Source organism: Phocoena sinus, chromosome 3 (assembly GCF_008692025.1).
Source record: "Phocoena sinus isolate mPhoSin1 chromosome 3, mPhoSin1.pri, whole genome shotgun sequence".
NCBI classification, from domain to species: Eukaryota; Metazoa; Chordata; class Mammalia; order Artiodactyla; family Phocoenidae; genus Phocoena; species Phocoena sinus.
Genome location: NC_045765.1, coordinates 97,298,489 through 97,314,561, shown reverse-complemented (window position 1 = coordinate 97,314,561; position 16,073 = coordinate 97,298,489). Strand labels below are relative to the sequence as shown.

The 16,073-nt window shown below is 36.6% G+C and overlaps 1 protein-coding gene across 4 annotated transcripts in view; it reads right to left on the bottom strand.

Annotated features, from left to right (window-relative positions):
• Nucleotides 1-16,073, bottom strand: part of FAM172A (family with sequence similarity 172 member A) — a 428,631-nt gene that overhangs the window by 389,930 nt on the left and 22,628 nt on the right. The window lies entirely within an intron of this gene.

The following is a 16,073-nucleotide window of genomic DNA, read 5'->3' as shown; positions in this document are numbered from 1 at the left end:
ACAAGGTCAGAATATTTTTTTCCCAGGACATGCAGACAGGCAGAAGGAGAAAAATACTTAAGGTAGCCATAAATTACCTCTAATGTAATTCAAAATACAACTTTAAGGGAAAAAATTAGCCCTTTTAAAAAAAAAACTATGTCAAATTCTATGTCTGGAAGCCATACTCTATAAATGGCACTCCAGTAAACAATCGTAATATAAACTTACGATTTATTAAAATCGAATGCTGCTCTGCCTTGGCCAAAAGGAAGACATTTAAACTATAAATAGTCAGTTTCTCCCAGGGTGCCCACAAACAGGGAAAAAAAAACACAAAACACTATTCCTAAAGTTTAAAAGAAAAGAATGTAACACATACAGTGGAAAAAAATTAAATGAAATTAAAACAGTCAATCCATACTGTTAAGGAAATTACATAAAAACTGCGATAAACAAGATTGAATATTCCTCTGATTTACTTACTACCCAGAAAGCAAACTTCAGTTTCCACTCAGAGGTATATTGTACAATTATCTTTAAAAACTGAGGCATTTTTATAATTAACAGAGTACAGCAGGAAATGCTTTAAAATAATAATAATACTTAAAATAATATTTTTAAACTATGAACATTCCCAGGGTCATAAAGCAATGCTGCCCTTATCTCAGTTCTAACTGTAGGTGGGGTAGTATAAGAGGAAGGGCCCTCTGGCTCTACTACTAACTAGCCTGTGTCCTTGACAAATTATTTAACTTCTCTAAGCCTCACTTTCCACATATGTAAAATGTAAATGATAATCATGCTTCCCTCATGGTGTTACAATGAGGTTAAATGTAGAACATTTAGTATAATGCCTGTTGCGTAATTAAGTGTCCGACACATGTTGGTTTATATTTTTTAAATGTTGTAAATGTATCCTAGCTTCACTACTTAATAACAGCTCTGTGGCCAGGGACAAATCACTTAATATCCAAAAATCTTCAGATTCCTCATTTATAAAGTGTAGCTCATATAATAGTGGTTGAGAAGAAGTAATATTACAGAAGGTGTGTACAGCTGATCATTGCTATTACTAGTGATATTACTGTTTCTCAATAATGTGAAGTTTCCTAACCTAGGAATAACTAAAATATGAGACTATTTTTGACTGGGAAAGCATTTTCACTTAGCATGGAAGTAATTGTTGTTTTTCTTCTGTGAATAGGTAACTCAAAACTCTGTAAATTCTACATGGATGAAATATGTCTATATTCCTTCAAGACACGTATTTTTTTTTTTTTTTTTTTTTTTTTTTGCGGTACACGGGCCTCTCACTGTTGTGGCCTCTCCCGTTGCGGAGCACAGGCTCCGGACGCGCAGGCCCAGCGGCCATGGCTCACGGGCCCAGCCGCTCCGCAGCATGTGGGATCTTCCCGGACCGGGGCACGAACCCGCGTCCCCTGCATCGGCAGGCGGACTCTCAACCACTGCGCCACCAGGGAAGCCCCAAGACACGTATTTTTGTCTATAGGGTGGGCAATGTGCAAGACACCAGGGTGCAATGGTGAGTAAAACATGGTCACGGCCCGGGTGGGGCTTACTCTCTCGTGACCAAATGAAACTACCAAATTGCCACAAATAAAATATATGAGACCCAGACTGATCATTACAACACTGTTATAAAAAAAAAATCAGGGCTTCCCTGGTGGCACAGTGGTTGACAGTCCGCCTGCCGATGCAGGGGACACGGGTTCGTGCCCCGGTCCAGGAAGATCCCACATGCCGCGGAGCAGCTGGGCCCGTGAGCCATGGCCGCTGAGCCATGGCCGCTGAGCCTGCGCATCCGGAGCCTGCGCTCCGCAACGCGAGAGGCCACAACGGTGAGAGGCCCGCGTACATCAAAACAAAAAAAAGAAAAAGCAATATTTGTAAGGGTTATCTATTTACTTTCAGGAATTAGTTTTATCTGTCAAGTCCCACAAGTTTGTGTACACGTTTCTCCGGCAACTCCTTATTATCTACCATCTTGTAGCAGAAATGAAACAGAAATGTTCATGATGATAGAGATTCCATACAGTGCTCTTTGCTAACAATTCCAAAACCAAATTAACTATCTATAGGAGACTTCTTGCATTTTTTTACTCTATCCCTCTGCCAATTCAGTTTTCTTCTAAATGTAAACTGTTAGGTTATTTTTCACTGGCCTCAAATAGTCTAATTTCTAAACAGAACAATTTATATTATTATTTCATTGTGATTGTTTCACTGAAGGCGAAATTATAAAATAGTTTTGATGCTAGAGTCATTTTCAAGATTCATATTTTAAAATTCTGGAGATCTAATGTACAGCATGGTGACTAAAGTTAACAATACTGTGCTGTATACTTGAAAGTTGCAAAGAGAGCAGGTCTTAAAAGTTCTCACCACAAAACAAAAAAAAAGTAACTATGTGAGGTTATAGATGTGTTAACTAACCTTATTGTGGTAATCATTTTGCAAAACATACATAAATCAAGTCATCACATTATATGTCTTAAATACACATAATGTTATATGTCAATTATATCTCAATAAAACTTGAAAAAAAGCTCTAACTGCTCTACAATGTTTAATAACACATTCCCCTTTTAAGACTTTGATCTTCATGAGCACAGGTATCATGACTGTCCCTAGCACAATGTCTGATACATTGTGGAGCTCAATGGATATTTGTCAAATTCGCAAATAAATGAGTAAGAGATATAGGGAATAAAATACAATTCACATTTTAAAGAATCATTTTTAAGACTCCCAAGATCAAATATCAATTAATAATCATTATGCTTATTTTATACAAGACAACCCAAAAACACACGTTGCAATTCACTGAAGTGATGATATATAAGTTAGGAGACTACTAACTACTATCTTTGACCCTAAACTTTATAGCAGCAGATACAAAGCAGGTAAGCAAGAAGCAAACTGCCTATCGCCTTCTTATTCACTGTTAGACTTTTATCTTCTTGAGTTATTTTCCTTGGCTGTGGCACAGCTGTTGAAACTAAATCAGGAACATTATAAATTCTCAATTTAGTTTTCCTCATAAAAATTCAGAGTTATAACATGCATGACCACAGATAAACACTACTGCAAATGCAGCCAGCAAGCCGTTTGATACATTTGATGTATATATATTAATATGTGCACTCGACATAGTTTATTTAGTATTATCTGATGGAGGTTAGTTTATAGGGAATAAAGCGGTGGAAGGTTTTTACTGATGTGAACTGCGACACAGTTGACATGCTGTATACTTCCTGATAACCACTGCTGTTTAAATATGGTTTCCTAGAAATGGTTACAATATAAACTAGATTCAAAACATCTCAGTTTGCGATTTCATTCTGCAAACTACACAAAGCAATTATCGTATCTTCTTCCTTTCTATGGTTCCAACAGAGAATCCACTATGTATAAATAAAGCTATAAATAACTTGTCATGTGTAATCTTTATCCAGTGAGCATTTCAAAACATGAAACAGTAGAATATTTCTTATTTGCCCTATTTGCTCAAAATATGGCATGAGCACTTATAAAATGTACACAAAGATACACAGAAGCCTTAGTTTCCTACATCTGTTTGTTTTTAGGCAGGTATTAAATAGGACCTAGATATAGATTATTTTGCAACAGAAGGCCTTTCCACCTCACATTCTGAATGTAATGATGAAAGTACAAAACATATCACAGGACGAGTAAAATTGGGTTAAGTCGCTGGGACCCCTGGAGCTGGTTTGGTCCCCCAAAGAATCTATGCTAAATCAGGCTCTGAAATCCAGCTCATGAAAGCTTACTTGCAATCAAAAACACAGTAATTGAACTGGTACCACAGCTTTAAGAAGAACCAAAACATCTACCCAAATTACAGTTAAAATATGCATGTTACTCAGAAGCTCCTCATCAGCAACGTTTAGTTCATAACAATCCGGGACAGTTTATAGTTCTGAGTCAATAGTGTGAAAAATGTATGTTTTGGAGAGAGAGTGTGTGTGATAGTGTGTGTGTGTGTGTGTGTGTACAGACATATGGGCACTGGGGAAGAGGCTAAAGAAGAGTAAGGGCATCAGGCTGAAGAAGACATGGAAGACAAGGCCCAGGGTAATATGGGCTCTTAGTGCATAGAAAATGGTGGCTTCTACAGAGAATGTAATCTATATGTGGGGTCAAGGTTTAGCTCAGAGTAGGAATATCTTGTTCCAATCCAAACACACCTAAAGTAATTCCTCAGTTTCTCAAGCAAAGTGATGTTTTAGGTTTGGGAGGAGAAATTCAGGTTTTTAGCCTCAATTCCACCACCTAGTGGCTGAGTGATCTTGAGAAAGTCACAACTTCTCTAACCTAAGTAATGGGAATAACAAAGAAAATAAGAGCATTTCCCTTTACAGGGGGATTATGAAGATCATACGAAAAAATGTAGACAAAAACATTTTACAAACTATAAATTCCTTTATAAATATTAGTAATCCACATAACATTAGAAATAATTTGGTTCCAATTACTACGTGCTCAAACGCCAAAAAGAATATTCTCATCATCCAGCTTATAGGAATGAGAAACTTTCAATGTGTATCATTTGGGTGAATTCTTAGAATAAACAATTAAGCCCCATAATAAGTACTTGTTGAGTTGACTTGGGTTTCCAAGACTATATTGAATATAATTATAATGGAACTTAAATTAATTTTTAATATAGTTTGTTTATATTCTTGTCTAATCTTATTAAAATGTATGTCTGGAAAAGTTCAAGTATGTGAGTTCTACCTTCATTCAGATTAAAGTTGTGTCCAAAGAAGAACACTATTCCAACTATTTCCTAAATGCACATGTTACAAAGTCACCAAGTCCTTTCACATCCATTATCTTATTAGGTCACTGCCACAACTGGCTGATAGAGTCAAACTACTCAACTTCAACTAGGAAAATAATTCTAGTTTCTTTATCCTACAAAAGTTTTTCACTCTTGTGTACTAATTTATGTCATCAGGGAGTATTACAATTTGGAGTTTAGACAAGTTGGAAGAAGTTGATTACATATATACAGACAAAAGCTGTCCACCAAAATTGTCTCAACCTATTTGGTTTGCTATTCAGAATTAAGATTGATAAAAATTACTCCCCATCATAATAGAATACTCCTCAGCCATAAAAAAGAATGAAATATTGCCATTTGCAGCAACATGGATAGACCTACAGAATATTATACTTAGTGAAGCAAGTTAGACAGAGAAAGACAAATATTATATGGTACCACTTATATGTGGAATCTAAAAAATAAAACAAATGAATTGATATACAAAACAGAAACAGACATAGAAAACAAATTTATAGTTACCAAAAGGGAAATGGAGGGGGGGAAGGATAAATTAGGAGTATGGGATTAACAAATACAAACTACTATACATAAAATAAATAAGTGACAAGGATTTACTGTATAGCATAGGAAACTATATTCAATATCTTGTAATAACCTTTAATGGAAAATAATCTGAAAAAATATATATATATAACTGAATCATTTTGCATACCTGAAACTAACACAATATTGTAAATCAACTGTACTATAATAAAAAATTTAATAAATCAATAAAAAGTGTAATCCCTAAACTGGAAACAAACTGAAACAAACTACTCATCAAGTTTGTTATACAACTATTAAAAAAAAATTACTCCCCATCATTCCTCACAGTACTTTGGCAAATCAAGCATCTAAAAGAAAGAGTCAAAAGTTAAGGAATATCAAATACAAAGATTTTAGAAGAAACTAATATTGTACTACTGTGTCTTTTTAACAGCTTGCGAGCTTGGTAGTCATCCGGTTAGGTTTCATATTGCTTTCTGGTTAGCAGAAAGACAGAAACTCAACAAGGCTAGAGTGAAAACGTTAGAATATCTGCAAGACAATGCTAAAACTGAATCTAAGAAATTAAACATGGCTAAGACAATTCTTTAGATAACTCTCAATTTTGAAGCCCAACAAAAGAAAAAATAATTTAAGTAGCCTTTTATGAAGTTCTCATAATATGGAACAGAAATAGCAGAGCTATGGCAGAGGACAAAATAATTCTCAAAAAGGAGATATGCTCAAAATTTCAGAAAAACAGGGTAAATCTAACAAATAGTATCTTTTATAGGGGTCAAATTAAAATGTCATTAGCTACTTAAGAGACTCTATGGTAAACATAAACAATAAAATATAGCTTATATTATGAATGTACATACCTCCAGGCCAAATTGACCAAGCAGAAACTATCTTCATAAGATTTAAAAGTAGCCAATACCATGAAATAACAGTGATAACATATTTGCAAAGCCTGAACCAAATTTTCTCATTCCATAAATACTCTTACTAGCATCTGTGCTCAACTTTGTGAACTCAAAGTTCAACCTGAATTTTAAAATATAATATGCATGTTGTAGACACTAAGATGACCCACCCTCTGCCCCCACCATGCCCCTTCAAGGGGAACTTGCTGCTCAGTAGCAGGGAGTACACTCAGCAAACAGCCTCAAGCTGTTCACCACTTAAGAGTCAGCCTCAGATGCAGAGCACTGCCTCACTCAAGGTCATGCCTTTCCCAGGTTGACTGACCCTCAGGAGCTGACTGAACCAAGCGGGGAAACAAAGGCCCAGCCATTTCAGCCTGATGCAGGAGAAGCCTGACAGGCACTATTTGCTCCAGAGCTCGCTGCTAGGTTGGCTGAGGTTCTGTCAGGCCTGCATTTAGTTCAACTTCTCCCTTTGACCAATACCGTTGTCCTTGTTTTCGCAAGTGTCGATCTCTAATAAACACCTTGCACTCCAAATTTTGTCTCGGCATCTGCTTCTGAAAAATCCAAGCTGCAACAATGTACTTTTCCAAATTATTTTTCTGCAAATTAAACAAAAAAATTCTGATGCTGAGACTTTATATATCCAGAATATACAAAGAACACTAGCAACTCAACAATAAAAAGACAACCTAATTTTAAAAACTGACAAAGGATATGAATACACATCTCTCCAAAGAAGATATACAAATGACCAAAAAGCACAAAAAAGATATGCTCAGCATCATTAGTCATTATGAAAATGCAAATCAAAACCACAGTAAGATACCACTTCACACCCTATAACATGGCTGTAAGCAACAAGAAAAACAAATGCTGGTGAGAATATGGAGAAATTGGAACCCTCATCCATCATCAGAAGAAATGTAAACTGGTGTAGCCACTCACGAAAACAGTCTGGCAGTTCCTCAAAATGATAAACATAGATTTACGAAAAGACCCAGCAATTCCACTTCCAGCTACATACCTAACAGAAATGAAAACACATGTCCATACCAAAACTTACACATAAATGTTTACAGAAGGATTATTTGTAATTGCCGAAAAGCAGAAACAACTTAAATGTCTGTCAAGTGACAACTGGATACACAAAATGTGGTATATATCCATATAACAGAATATTACTCACTAATTAAAAAAAAGAATGAAGTAGTCACATATGCTACAACACGAACGACAATGAAAACATGATAAGCGAGAGAAAGACCACATAGCGTATGATTCCATTTATATGAAATGTCTAGAACAGGCAAATTCACTGAAACAGAAAGCAGATTAATAAAGAGTTTTGGGGAGCTGGGGTGGGGAAGAGAATGAGAAGTGATTGCCAGTGGGTACTTAAGTTTCTTTTTGAGGTGATGATTCTGATAGTCCAAAAGAGATATGTTTACATTGGAGCAGTATTCCTCACTGTGTATTAAGTGGCTCTCTCTCTCCCATCTCTTCTTTAAAGCTACCATGCCAAAGGTCAAGGCACAGTCTCAAAAGGGAGGAGGCGTGACCATTTCATTCATTCTTCTCTTTTCCTTCCATGAAAACAAAATTGTTAAGTGGACTTCAGGCAGACTCACTTAAAGAACTTCTCTCTTCAAATGACCCTATCATCCCTTCCACCAGAGCCAGGATGGCAACCATCTAGGCCTGCTCTATCGAGACATTAGGGGCAAATACATTATTTCCTAGGTATAAAAGGTGAACATTATATATAAAGTTTTTGTAAACCACAGTACTCTAGTCTAGCTTGTTCTAGTTCTGTGCATTGAGGATTCTCTGTTAATGATAATTTGCCTCCCTGGCCTGTCCCTATCCCTTACATACATCTTCCAGTGAGAATGTGATCAGAGCACTGATTCACTTTGGTCATGATTTGTTAATTCTTTGGCCACATACCACCTAAGGGTATCCCAATTTTACCCAATTTCTAATAAGGACTGAAATTTGGTAATAACTGCCTTATTATTATTATTATTATTGCAACTGATCCCACACATAATACTAACTTACTTCAAAGTTAGAAATGTACCACATACTATAAGGAAAAATAAAAATGAAGGAAAAACTTGAGCATATAATCCAGCAATTTATTCTGATGCCTGGTGAGCTATACTAATAACACCAGCAATAAAGTTTAATGGCAAAGTTAAGCTTTGTGGAGACCACAACTGTACTGTAAATAGGCATTTAAGTACCACTCATATCCAGTGTCTACTGACAGTGCACTCCTTATTGTTTATTTAAGGGGAAAATATCTGTGAAGCCTGACTTTACCTAAATGTGTTAATAACTGGGAATGTTATCACTTAAGTGCCTTCAGAATGAATGATTTTTTCTTTTTTTTTTGGCTTCTAGACTTCCCCAATTCTTTATGAAGTGCTAATACTTTCTAGAATTTAATGTCTGTACCGTATTTCAAAAATGACCACATCCTGAGACCAACAGGTGATGAACTCAGAAAGACTTGGGAAGACTCTCTGTTGCTGTGATACTACAAATATCTGATGTTAAATAAAGAGAATTAGAAATGTGAAACTTCAAATCACCTTTCTAAACTACTGTATTAGTTACAGTGGCTATTTACTTTATACAGAAAACAAGAAATACAATTCATATTGTGTAACTTGACTAAATTAACAAAGGATTTGAGGCAGCAAAATTCTCTTATTCCAAAAACAAAGAGCTTTGAACCCTCCTGGCTTCCACAAAATATTTTTCCCCCACTAAAACAACCATCACTTAGCCACAGTATTAATTACAGGAAGTTAACTCTGTGGCACTGAAGTTGTCAGCACAAGGACACTTTGTGGAATGATAACCCATTTATATTATTAGACCTATGCTTAAACACAGTATGCCAGATGGCATTCATTACTATTGTCTACGTAAGCACAAAGTAGTAGAATCCTTTCCTATGATCATGAGAGTATTTTACAACTAGACTTTTTTTTCTTTATAATTTTTTATTGAAGTATAGCTGATTTACAATGTAGTGTTCATTACTGCTTTACAGCAAAGGGATTCAGTTGTACATGTATATATACATTCTTTTCTTTATATATTCTTTTACATCATGGTTTACAGGTGCTTGTATTAGCAGCAGTTTGGCAGAATAGTTAAGGTCCTGGATGCTAAAGCCTCGCTTTGTTCAAACCCCAGCTCTGCCGCTTGCTAGCTGTGGAAGCCACGTGCCTTAGTTTTCCCATCTCTATAAAGGACAAATAATAGCACCTACCTCATAGCATTGTAATAATTGAATGAGTTCATGTGTGAACAGGGCTTGGCCATGTAGCATGAAAGGCTTAACTGTAAGTATTTCTTTTTGTCATTTCTTTGTTTTGTTTTGTTTTTTAACTATCACTTTATTGGAGTATAATTGCTTTACAATGGTGTGTTAGTTTCTGCTTTATAACAAAGTGAATCAGTTATATATATACATATGTTCCCATATCTCTTCCCTCTTGCGTCTCCCTCCCTCTCACCCTCTATATCCCACCCCTCTAGGTGGTCACAAACCACCGAGCTGATCTCCCTGTGCTATGCGGCTGCTTCGCACTAGCTATCTATATTACATTTGGTAGTGTATATATGTCCATGCCACTCTCTCTTTTCATCACAGCTTACCCTTTCCCCTCCCCATATCCTCAAGTCTATTCTCTAGTAGGTCTGTATCTTTATTCCTGTCTTACCCCTAGGTTCTTCATGACCTTTTTTTTTTTCCCCTTAGATTCTATATATATGTGTTAGCATATGGTATTTGTTTCTCTTTATGACTTACTTCACTCTGTATGACAGACTCTAGGTCCATCCACCTCAATACAAATAACTCAATTTCGTTTCTTTTTATGGCTGAGTAATATTCCATTGTATATACGTGCCACATCTTCTTTATCTATTCATCCGATGATGGACACTTAGGTTGTTTCCATCTCCTGGCTATTGTAAATAGAGCTGCAATCAACATTTTGGTACATGACTCTTTTTGAATTATGGTTTTCTCAGGGTATATGCCCAGTAATGGGATTCCTGGGTCATATGGCAGTTCTATTTGTAGTTTTTTAAGGAACCTCCATACTGTTCTCCATAGTGGTTGTACCAATTCACATTCCTACCAGCAGTGCAAGACTTCCCTTTTCTCCACACGCTCTCCAGCATTTATTGTTTCTAGATTTTTTGATGATGGCCACTCTGACCGGTGTGAGATGATATCTCATTGTAGTTTTGATTTGCATTTCTCTAATGATTAGTGATGTTGAGCATTCTTTCATGTGTTTGTTGGCAATCTGTATATCTTCTTTGGAGAAATGTCTATTTACGTCTTCTGCCCATTAATGGATTGGGTTGTTCGTTTTTTTGTTGAGCTGCATGAGCTGCTTGTAAATTTTGGAGATTAATCCTTTGTCAATTGCTTCATTTGCAAATATTTTCTGCCATTCTGAGGGTTGTCTTTTGGTCTTGTTTATGGTTTCCTTTGCTGTGCAAAAGCTTTGAAGTTTCATTAGGTCCCATTTGTTTATTTTTGTTTTTACTTCCATTTCTCTAGGAGGTGGGTCAAAAAGGATCTTGCTGTGATTTATGTCATAAAGTGTTCTGCCTATGTTTTCATCTAAGAGTTTGATAGTGTCTGGCCTTACATATAGGTCTTTATCCATTTTGAGTTTACTTTTGTGTATGGTGTTAGGGAGTGTTCTAATTTCATACCTTTATAACTACCTGTCCAGTTTTCCCAGCACCACTTATTGAAGAGGCTGTCTTTTCTCCACTGTATATTTTTGCCTCCTTTATCAAAGATAAGGTGACCATGTGTGTGTGGGTTTATCTCTGGGCTTTCTATCCTGTTCCATTGATCTACCTTTCTGTTTTTGTGCCAGTACCATACTGTCTTGATTACTGTAGCTTTGTAGTATAGTCTGAAGTCAGGGAGCCTGATTCCTCCAGCTCCATTTTTTGTTCTCAAGATTGCTTTGGCTATTCGGGGTCTTTTGTGTTTCCATACAAATTGTGAAAATTTTTGTTCTAATTCTGTGAAAAATGCCAGTGGTAATTTGATAGAGATTGCATTGAATCTGTAGATTGCTTTGGGTAGTAGAGTCATTTTCACAATGTTGATTCTTCCAATCCAAGAACATAGCATATCTCTTCATCTATTTGTATCATCTTTAATTTCTTTCATCAGTGTCTTATAATTTTCTGCATACAGGTCTTCTGTCTCCTTACCTAGGTTTATTCCTAGATATTTTATTCTTTTTGTTGCAATGGTAAATGGGAGTGTGTTCTTAATTTCACTTTCAGTCTTTTCATCATTAGCGTATAGGAATGTAAGAGATTTCTGTGCATTAATTTTGTATCCTGCTACTTTACCAAATTCATTGATTAGCTCTAGCAGTTTTCTGGTATCATCTTTAGAATTCTCTATGTATAGTATCATGTCATCTGCAAACAGTGACAGCTTTACTTCTTTTCCAATTTGGATTCCTTTTATTTCCTTTTCTTCTCTGATTGCTGTGGCTAAAGCTTCCAAAACTATGTTGAATAATAGCGGTGAGAGTGGGCAACCTTGTCTTGTTCCTGATCTTAGTGGAAATGGTTTCAGTTTTTCACCATTGAAGACGATGTTGGCTGTGGGTTTGTCATATATGGCCTTTATTACGTTGAGGCAAGTTCCCTCTATGCCTACTTTCTGTAGGGTTTTTATCATAAATGGGTGTTGAATTTTGTTGAAAGCTTTCTCTGCATTTATTGAGATGATCATATGGTTTTTCTCCTTCAATTTGTTAATATGGTGTATCACGTTGATTGATTTGCATATATTGAAGAATCCTTGCATTCATGGAATCAACCCCACTTGATCATGGTGTATGATCCTTTTAATGTGCTGTTGGATTCTGTTTGCTAGTATTTTGTTGAGGATTTTTGCATCTATGTTCATCAGTGATACTGGCCTGTAGTTTTCTTTCTTTGTGACATCTTTGTCTGGTTTAGGTATCAGGATGATGGTGGCCTCATAGAATGAGTTTGGGAGTGTTCCTCCCTCTGCTGTATTTTGGAAGAGTTTGAAAAGTATAGGTGTTAACTCTTCTCTAAATGTTTGATAGAATTCACCTGTGAAGCCATCGCATCCCGGGCTTTTGTTTGTTGGAAGATTTTTAATCAGAGTCTCAATTTCAGTGTTTGTGATTGGTCTGTTCATATTTTCTATTTCTTCCTGGTTCAGTCTCAGCAGGTTGTGCATTTTTAAGAATTTGTCCATTTCTTCCAGGTTGTCCATTTTATTGGCATAGAGTTGCTTGTAGTAATCTCATGATCCTTTGTATTTCTGCAGTGTCAGTTGTTACTTCTCCTTTTTCATTTCTAATTCTATTGATTTGAGTCTTTTCCCTTTTTTTCTTGATGAGGCTGGCTAATGGTATATCAATTTTGTTTATCTTCTCAAAGAACCAGCTTTTAGTTTTATTGATATCTGCTATCGTTTCCTTCATTTCTTTTTATTTCTGACCTGATCTTTTTTTTTTTTTTTTGGGGGGGGGGTACGTGGGCCTCTCACTGCTGTGGCCTCTCCTGTTGCGGAGCACAGGCTCCGGACGCGCAGGCCCAGCGGCCATGGCCCACGGGCCCAGCCGCTCCGCGGCACGTGGGATCCTCCCGGACCAGGGCACGAACCTGTGTCCCCTGCATCGGCAGGCGGACTCTCAACCACTGCGCCACCAGGGAAGCCCCTCTGACCTGATCTTTATGATTTCTTTCCTTCTGCTAACTTTGGGGTTTTTTTGTTATTCTTTCTCTAATTGCTTTAGGTGCAAGGTTAGGTTGTTTATTTGAGATGTTTCCTGTTTCTTAAGGTAGCATTGTATTGCTATAAACTTCCCTCTTAGAACTGCTTTTGCTGCATCCCATAGATTTTGGGTTGTCATGTTTTCATTGCCATTTATTTCTAGGTATCTTTTGATTTCCTCTTTGATTTCTTCAGTGATCTCTTGGTTATTAAGTAGTGTACTGTTTAGCCTCCATGTGTTTTTATTTTTTACAGATCTTTTTCTGTAATTGATATCTAGTCTCATAGCGTTGTGGTTGGAAAAGATACTTGATACGATTTCAATTCTTTTAAGTTTACCAAGGCTTGATTTGTGACCCAAGATATGATCTATCCTGGAGAATGTTCCATGAGCACTTGAGAAAAATGTGTATTGTGTTGTTTTTGGATGGAATGTCCTGTAAATATCAATTAAGTCCATCTTGTTTAATGTATCATTTAAAGCTTGTGTTTCCTTATTTATTTTCATTTTGGATGATCTGTCCATTGGTGAAAGTGGGGTGTTAAAGTTCCCTGCTTTGATTGTGTTACTGTCGATTTCCCCTTTTATGGCTGTTAGTATTTGCCTTATGTTTTGAGGTGCTCCTATGTTGGGCGCATAAACATTTACAATTGTTATATCTTCTTCTTGGATCGATCCCTTGATCATTATGTAGTGTCCTTCTTTGTCTCTTGTAATAGTCTTTATGTTAAAGTCTATTTTGTCTGATATGAGAATTGCTACTCCAGCTTTCTTTTAATTTCCATTTGCATGAAATATCATTTTCCATCCCCTCACTTTCAGTCTGTATGTGTCCCTAGGTCTGAACTGGGTCTCTTGTAGACAGCATATGTACGGGTCTTGTTTTTGTATCTGTTCAGCCAGTCTGTGTCTTTTGGTGGGAGCATTTAATCCATTTACATTTAAGGTAATTATCGATATGTATGTTCCTATTCCCATTTTCTTAATTGTTTTGGGTTTGTTATTGTAGGTCTTTTCCTTCTCTTGTGTGTCTTGCTTAGGGAAGTTCCTTTAGCATTTGTTGTAAAGCTGGTTTGGTGATGCTGAACTCTCTCAGCTTTTGCTTGTCTGTAAATTTTTTAATTTCTCCATCAAATTTGAATGAGATCCTTGTTTGGTAGAGTAATCTTGGTTGTAGTTTCTTCTCCTTCATCACTTTAAATATGTCCTGCCAGTCCCTTCTGGCTTGCAGAGTTTCTGCTGAATACAACTGGACTTTACTTCCAACATTATAGCTAAGTTTCCTGAGGAACCCTCCTGTTGAGAATAATTAAACTCAGAAAGTACATTACAAAACATTACCATATCTACAAATGTTACTCACTAAATTAACATAAAGGATGAAAACAATAATAACTTCAATACCTGCAGAAAAGTATTTGATGAAATTCAATACTCACTTTTGGAAGTTAAGTAATAGCAAACTAGGAATAAAAAGGAAGGTCTGTAACATGATAGAGAGGTTCAAAAAAAATTACAGTAAAATTACTCTCCATGGTAAATTACTAAGAACATTCTCTTTAAAAGCACTTACTGGGAAAGAATGCCCATCATTACCACTTCACTATTACCACTTCTAATCAAAGTTTTTTGGAGGTTGTAGCCAGTATAAGAAGATATGAAAAAATAAATAAAAATGTATAAGGATTGAAAATAGGAAAACAAAGTCTCTATTATTTTCAGATGATATGATTATATAAAACAACAAAATCAAAAAATAAGATTTTCAAAAATAAAAAAATAAGAATCTCTACATTAGGAATAAAAAGAGAATTTAGCAAGATGTCTAAAGCAATTTATATATAAAAATAAAGTGTATTTATAAATACCAGCAACAATGAGTTATAAAGCACAGTTGTGTTTTTATTTAAAAAGATATCATTTTTAACAGCAAAAAATAATTTACATAGTAAGAATAGATCTAGGAGCTTCCCTGGTGGCGCAGTGGTTGAGAGTCCACCTGCTGATGCAGGGGACATGGGTTTGTGCCCCAGTCCAGGAAGATGCCCCACATGCCGCAGAGCGGCTAGGCCCGTGAGCCATGGCCACTGAGCCTGCACATCCGGAGCCTGTGCTCTGCCACGGGAGAGGCCACAACAGTGAGAGGCCCGCATACCACAAAAAAAAAAAAAAAATAGATCTAACAAAAGTTACGTTAAAACTGTGCAGAGGGGCTTCCCTGGTGGCGCAGTGGTTGAGAGTCCGCCTGCCGATGCAGGGGACACGGGTTCGTGCCCCGGTCTGGGAAGATCCCACATGCCGCGGAGCGGCTGGGCCCGTGAGCCATGGCCGCTGAGCCTGCGCGTCCGGAGCCTGTCCTCCGCAACGGGAGAGGCCACAACAGTGAGAGGCCCGCGTAACGCATAAAAAAAAAAAAAAAAAAAAAAAAAACTGTGCAGAAAATGATAAAATGTTACTAACAGACAATAAAGACTGAAATGCATGGCGAGATATACCATATTCATGGACAGAAGGGCTCAGTACTGTGAAAGTATCAAATTTTTCTCTAATTGATAAATGGATTCAATATAATTCCACTCAAACCCAAGAGTTTTTCCACAAATCTTGAAAACAAGTTCAAAAAATTATATGGAAGAACATCAGCCAAGAAAACTAAGACACTCCTAAAAAAGAACATGATAGAAAGACCTGCCTCATCAGGTATCATGGTAATTAAGACAGTATATGATTAGTACTAGAATAGGCAAGGTGACCAATAGAATAAAACTCCAAAGCAGACCCACATAACAGATTCATGTGACACAGATGACACTGACATATCACTGAGCAAAGGGTAAACTTTCCAATAAGTGGAACAACTGGTTAACTACGTTGTAAAAACTGAAATTAGATACCCACCTCATTCCATAGATAGATATCAATTTTGAATGGATTAAGAGAATAAATGCAGAAAGCAAAACTTTAAACTTTTTAGGGGAA